This window comes from Rattus norvegicus, chromosome 14, assembly GCF_021556685.1.
Source record: "Rattus norvegicus strain SHRSP/BbbUtx chromosome 14, alternate assembly SHRSP_T2T, whole genome shotgun sequence".
Classification (NCBI taxonomy): Eukaryota; Metazoa; Chordata; class Mammalia; order Rodentia; family Muridae; genus Rattus; species Rattus norvegicus.
In genome coordinates this window covers 108406689-108414112 of record NC_141547.1, presented here as the reverse complement: position 1 = coordinate 108414112, position 7424 = coordinate 108406689, and the positions used below count along the sequence as shown (strand labels likewise).

General features: G+C 43.6%; 1 protein-coding gene across 1 annotated transcript in view; it reads right to left on the bottom strand.

Annotated features, from left to right (window-relative positions):
• Positions 1–3839: 3839 nt before the first annotated feature.
• Positions 3840–7424, bottom strand: part of LOC134481882 (uncharacterized) — a 65586-nt gene continuing 62001 nt past the window's right edge. The window contains exon 4 of the mRNA XM_087584618.1: positions 3840–5230. The gene's annotated coding sequence lies outside the window, so the exon portion shown is untranslated. The remainder of the gene's footprint in view (positions 5231–7424) is intronic.

The window sequence follows — 7424 nt, the reverse complement described above, 5'->3', positions numbered from 1 at the left end:
AAATGAAACATACGTGTATGTTATCTATTTTGGCTATAATCATAACAGTGAGTTAGCAAAAAGTACATGGTGGTCAGGGCTTCCGGGGGGTCAGGGACTTTTTTTTTTTCTTGTCAGGTGGCCCATGGAGCAGTGCCCATAATTTAGTCTGGTTTCTGTATTTTGTTTTTTTTTTTTCTGGTCTGTTTCGTCTAAATGATGGGTCAGCTTGTCCCACATATCTAAAAACTTACTTTTTACTTCTATAGTTGAGGGCCTTGGGCTTGTACAATTTCCTTTCTGGGAGGGGGTCTTTCATTCCCCCATTTTCTTTTTGTCCTTGAGTGGAATCTTCCACTCAACTTGGTTAAGGTACCTCTGTTTCTTGTTGTTTCACCATCTGATACTGTTGTCTCAGCACAAAAGTTTGAATGACTGAAAGTCTGTATCTCTTATTATTCCTGTCTGATCTGTATAGAAACAACATTCTTTTTTTAGTGTAGCACACAGACTCCTTCTTTAAGGAATATCAGATCTAATCTTCTCTTATTTTGAAGGACTACCTCTGAGAGGGAGGTTAGGTGTTCTTAGAGGTCAGCTAAAAAGTCTTTTTTTATTCTTTTTATATCTGAGTCAATGGCAGTTTTGAATTTTCTATAAGCCTTGCATTATAGGGCAACAGCAGATGTCCTTGTGTTGTCCTTGTAGCACCTAGATAGCCTTAAATAATTTTTAACTCTCTTTTGTGTCTTATTAAGTCTTTAGCATCAGGATTCTAATCTGGACACTATCTGAACCTATAAATCAAGGTCTTTTAGAACTTCTAAACTTATATAGGTTGTGATCCCTGAGGCACAGTCCCAAGAAGTGTTAGGAGTACTAACATATGTAATGTTACACCATTTGCAATAAAAATCAAGCCTATCTCTATATCTATTTTGAGGGAACCCAGGGCAAACAGGCAAACATGAAATTTTTGTTTCTAAAGCACACTCTTTAAGTAAGCATTATAGCAACCTCCCAGTCACGTCTCTGATGTATCCACTTATCTGATGTGTAAGTCTAGGGAGCTTTTTGAAGATCTGAGTGTCCCTCTAGGTCCCAGCTCTCAGCCCCAACAGCTAGTACGCTGCTGGTGAGGGCTGAGAATTGACGGCTGTCAGGGTGATCAGCAGCACCAGGTACGGTCCTTTCCAGCGAGGCTCGAGTGTCTGGGCTCAGTGTAGCTGCAGTCTCTAACCTGGAACTGATGACATGTCTCAGGGGTCTCCGGGGCATAGGCTGCTGTCGGCTGTGAGCAGATTTCTTTCTGTATCACCTGTAGGTCTTTTAGCCTGGCATATAAATCATTATTACTATGACATGTTGGTTTAGTAACATCATCTAATACAGTCAGGGGAGCTGAGGCCCCATATAAGATCTCAAAGGGGATAAGGCTGAATCTGGAAGGGATATTTTTTGCTCTGAAGAGAGCAAGAGGGAAGGAGTGTCACCCAGTCTGTGCCAGTCTCCACGGTCAATTTGGTCAGTGTCTCTTTTAAAATTTTATTTATTTATTCTACCTGTCCTGAACTTTGAGGTCTGTAAATACAATGTAATTTCTAATCGACCTCTAAATACTTGGCCACACCCTGGCTTACCTTGGCAACGAAAGTAGGGCCATTGTCTGACCAGATTACCTTGGGCATTTTAAATCGGGGGAAGATTTCTTCTAGTATCTTCTTGATGATTGTAGAGGCCGTCTCTCGTTTGGTGAGGAAAGCTTCTATCTATTCCTGAAAAGATATCTATAAACACTAGGAGACATTTATAACCATATTTTCCTGGTTTTATCTCTGTGAAGTCCACTTCTCAGTAGGATCCAGGCCGTTCCCCACGGAGCCTCCTACCAGAGTCAACTTTCCTGAAAACAGTTACCTTTTGGCATGGTATACATCAGTGCACTATCTGTTCCATGAGATACTTGAGACCTGTGACATAATATTTAGTTTTTGAAAACGTCTGGATGAGTTTGCTTACCCCTAAGTGAGTCCATTGATGTATTTGTTTTACCATGGCCTCTGCCTGTAAAAATTGTAGCAGGATCTTTCTCGTTGAGGTGTACCAGAGTCTCTTCCTCGATCTGGCTGGGTCATGTAGGGCCCTTAACAGAGCCAGAATCTCTTTTTTTTTTTTCTTGCCCTCAGATGTCAGCAGGCCCCTCTGCTGATGGGCTGTAGCAAAGGCATACGTGCTGTCCACATAGATGTTAAGTCTCCTTCTCAGCCCAAGGGCTTTGGTGAGGGGAGCGAGCTCTACCCTCTGAGTAGAAGTGTCTTCTGGTAGGGCCTGAGCCCATATGATTCTGTTTTTATCTACCACTGTGGCACAGCCCATCTTTTTTTTTTTTTCTAAGAAGCTGCTCCCATCTATGAACCAGATGGCATCTACCCCCTCTGTTGGCTGATCAGTCCGATCTTTATGCCACTCTTTAGTGAGCTCCTGTTGACAGTCATGAAGGGGGGTGTCTAGGTCAGGGTCCGGGAGCAGGGTTGCAGGGTTTAGACTCGTAGGGGCAGTCTGGAATCACAAGGAACAAGTGGGATACCCGGCCCACGCCAAGGTCCACCGTTCTTCGGGTAGTCCATGAATATCATTTGTTGCCGGTAGTCCCCTGTACTCAAGGTCTTTTTCTGGACACTAGCCCATTTGGGCGTAGGAGCACAGAGTGTTAGGCCCCCGTATTCACAAAACAACTGGGCAGGCTTCCCTTCTATCTTAGCGCATAGCCAGCACTCTAGGACCAAGAGGCTTGCCTTCCGGGCTGCTGGAGAGGCCCCTCTTGTTCTTCCTGGGGCAGTCCCTGACCCAGTGTCCTTTTTCCTTGCGATAGGCACACTGATCTTTAGCTAGGAATTCTCTTCTGTTGCCAGGTACTGTCTTCCTAGGTTCTCTAACTACTGTGGCCAGTATATATTTTTCTCCTGTCTTTTATCTCTCTTTAGCTCTCTAGCTTTTTTTTTTTTTGTCTCTTTTCTTTTTTAGCTTCCTGTTCTTTTTACCTTTTTTTTTCTTTTTCTTCTTCAGTCTCTCTCTTATCAACTTTATTTTCTCTGTAACTTACACTAACTCTCAGCAACTTAGCTTAACCCTTTAAATTTCTGTAACTTTTTCTCTTTATATCTTTTCTTTATCTTAGCCAGATTGGTGGGGCATTTTCCAGCCCCTCAGAGACCCACCCTTGGAGCCTGGCGGTAGACCTGGAGCACTCCCTACCTTCAGGGGTATTCAAGTCAACAGTCAGGAGTGAGGGTCTTCTATCCATGTCTGGAACATTCTTTCTGGCCTCTAGTAGGATTCTGTCTTTCCTCGGTGGTAAAGAAGACCTGTAACAGTTACTAACAAGCATCTCAAGTGGGATGGTGAGAAAACAAGAAGAGAATCTAGAGAATAGAGGTCCACTGAAGAGGACAAATAGCATTTAGTCACACAGCTAAGCCAGGAGGACTTTTGGGGACAAAAAGGCCGTTGTAAAAATGAAACAGAACGGCAAGCAGAGGGAGCTGATCTGTTACCGACCATCTCTCTGGACTTAAGAACTAATAACAAAAGGATGGAGAGATGGTTAGGACCTGGGTGTTAGATGCCAAGTGGCTGACAAAAGAATTGTACACCTATTCACCTGGGACTTTCAGGACCTCAGTAGCAGCCCTTTACCAAACTGTCTCAGTGGGCTAAAGGCCCATGGAAAAGAAAACATTAATCCTGACCTTGGCCACAGCCAAAGCCTGAATTCTAAATTTTGACTGGCAAAACAAAGTTCTTCACAGTTTGTTGCAGATTCTCTCCGAAACTATCTCAGGGGCTTCTCTGTCCCCCAACCTGGGGCATTTTGACCACAGGGGCAGGAACTGGCTGCTGTGGGGATAGGATCAAAGGCACTCTCCATGTCAATGATGACTAACAGGGAAGGTTACTTAATGTTGGAGATCAACTCCTCTCTTGGAATAGGGCCAGCAGATAAGGCAGGCTCCCTTAAAGAACTTCGCTAATGAACACTCTCCTTCTGTGAGCAAGTGTTGAAGGTCTGGTCACTGAAGGCAGCAACTGGAATTATTTTTTTTTTCAGGGCCAAAAGTCTCATAAAACAACCACTAACTCTATATCTATCTTTTTGTTGTCAAAGCGTCAACCCCAGCCGGCCTCATCACCTTGAAACTCCTCTTACGCTGACTTGGCCAGAGCTGCACCACTGCCCACGCGCAGCCTGTAGCTTGCTAGCAGGCCTGCATGCTTGTCACACTCAGCCCCTATATTTTTCTACTCTGTGTTGTCCCTTTAGGCTCTTGTTAATATCTTCTTTAGACAGGGTCACTCACTAACCTGGAGTTCTTCATACACAACTGTTAACAGCAGCTAGACTGGACAAGGGGAGCAAAGGGAGGGGCATCTCTCCTTGGGGAGGAGGCTCAAGAGAGAAAGATAAAACTCCCCGGCAGAAAACAATTTTTTTCAAGCAAATTATTTCCAAGTTAAGCACCAAGAGGACCAAGTAAAACTCCTTGACAAACAAAGCAAACAGTTTCATGATTTCAAACACAGTCATCAGTCCAAGATTTTAAACACAGTTGTCTATCCAAAGTCCAAAAACGAAACAAAAGTCAAAAAGACACTGGACAATACCACAGAAAACAACCCAGACAAACAAGACCAAGACAAAGAATCCTATAACCAATTTCCACAGGTGTTCAAAGAAAATTAGGACACAAAGAAGACAAACAATTCCAACAGTCAGACAGACAGACGCACTGCGCGGCTTCGGTGTCAAACTGAAACCAAAAATTTAGACAGAGGCGACGAGGGTCCGGATCCTTCAGTGGATCCCGCTCTCTCCTCTCTCCTCCAACCCAAAACCACGTATCCTTCCGATACAGGCTGAGCCCCGAAAAACCGGGCTCTAAACACCCTTGGAACGTCTTCCAGGGCTGCGGGGGAGAAGTCCGAGCTCGTCAGCTCCTTCTCTGGCCCGCCCAAATACAAACGGTCTAAACCCAAGCCAAGTAACTAAGCATTTACAGAACAAGTCACAAAGCAAGACAAGACAGGACAAGACAAATGCTGGCCAGCTTACCTCCCGGTGGGTGGTCGGTAGTCTCTAGGCAGAGGATCTCCGATCCCGGACGAGCCCCCATAATGTAAGACTCTCAGAGAGAATCTTTCTTCAGGAGGGAGATCCTCGAGCCCAATGACCAGTCCGAGTCCAGGCTGTAATCTGTAAGAGGATTTTTATTGATCAGGATACACAGGTATCTGTGGGCGTCCCAGTCAATTCGGAAGACTGGCGCACCTAACAGAGCCAGGGTGGGCTTTTTATAGTATTTTGGGGAGCAGAAGCAGGCTTACAGAAGCAGATGTATAGTTACAGGGATGTGATTGGTGGAGTAAATGAAACATACGTGTATGTTATCTATTTTGGCTATAATCATAACAGTGAGTTAGCAAAAAGTACATGGTGGTCAGGGCTTCCGGGGGGTCAGGGACTTTTTTTTTTTTCTTGTCAGGTGGCCCATGGAGCAGTGCCCATAATTTAGTCTGGTTTCTGTATTTTGTTTTTTTTTTTCTGGTCTGTTTCGTCTAAATGATGGGTCAGCTTGTCCCACATATCTAAAAACTTACTTTTTACTTCTATAGTTGAGGGCCTTGGGCTTGTACAATTTCCTTTCTGGGAGGGGGTCTTTCAAGATGTGTAGGATGCTGAGAATCTAGGATAGGTCCCACCCACCCTCATGCTCCCCCTCATCCTTATATGCTGCAGTATAGCTGTGCTTCCTCAACCTTACATCCAGTTTTGCTCCATGACTACTTGACCCACTGATTTCAAGCTCTTTCACCAGAAGCAGAAGTAGCAGTAGTTGTCAGTCTATCACTGGATGTAGTGCAGAGAAGATCATCTTCTCTGGTAAAATCACGATGTACATATACACAGATCTCACTTAGACGACTGTATTTTGTAAAATTTAGTGAAGAGGATTTAAGCCACAACTACTTAGGTCAGGATTTCTTAATGTCACCTGGATGGAAGAATCCACAAATACATTTAACATATAGAGTTGAGTCAAAAGTCGAGGATGGGGACCAACAGTTCTAATGCTCAGAGAGCTTTCCACTTCATTTTAGATTTTCTGAATGATTAATGGAGCACTGGGTAGGGTAGCCAGAATATCACCCCTCTGCCAGACCTCCAGAGCTTGGCAGTGCCAAGCACACTAAAGTACTGAGATCTGCCAGGTCAGCCTTTCACCACACGATAAGGCATATTGGCCTCCTTGTGAGAGGAAACAGTGATTCCACGAGGCAGTCAATTGAAGAGGACTAATTGGGTTCTTCTACATGTGTGGGCCTGTTGATCTTTTAGATGGTATGTTTTCAATTATGAGAATTACCTAGAAGCCACAAAAATACACTTCGGTTGTATGCATGCTTATAAAGAGAGCCAATGAGGTCTGGAACACACTTAAGAATGTTCTTTGTGTTGTTCCCAGGACTAAACTTTCTTACTTGTTTTGTTTTGAGAGTTTCTTTTGAATAAAAGCTAGGTATACAAGTCATGACTCGTAGGGATCTTAAATAACTGCAAACATGGACAAATAAGATCGCCTCCCAGGCATAGCTGCTGACAGAAGAGACTGCCAAGCTCGTCCAGTGAAAAGGAAAGAATATTTTCAGAAAACTGTTTTCTTTCCTCTGAAGTTTATTTTGCACTTGATCCAAGAATTAAGAATTATTGTTTTCCTAACTCTAAATATCAATCCTTGAAGGAATTTTGAATCACTATTGTTGCCTTAATAGTGCTTACAGACCTGGCTAAATTCTGCCAAGATCAGAGAAAATGATCAGTTGAGCCAGGCCTTAATGATCAGTTGCATTAAGAAATATCCATGAAGTCAAAGACTTTCATTGCTCAACTAAAGGGCATTAAGTCTTCCGATGTAATTTTCACATTAATTTTATTAGTGTGCATCATTGAGGCTTTGAACATCCCAAAGCTATGCTGGTTGAGGCACAGAGCCTCATGTATGCATGGACATTAGGGTGTTCACACTTACTCACAGACTTACTAACTGAGCCCAACAAAAACTAGAACATTTGTATATCACACTTTAAGGTGTGTTTTCCATGTCTTGAAGATATTGTGATTTGAATTACTATTCTAACTAACCCTGTTTTCCAAAAAAAAGTTTCATGAAGATCATGAAAGCCACCTACCACACTGCCCCTCAGTTCCTAGCCAGTCAGAGCCTGCAAACAAACAAAAGTAGTGATAGAGTTGACACATGGTGGCTACATCTCCCTACCCTGCCCTGCCATCATACACATCAGAACCTCTTCGTTCCCTCCACTCAGTGTCATGCTTACTACCCAGACCAAACCCAGGGTCACTACCTCAGTGACAGCCCAACTCTCCT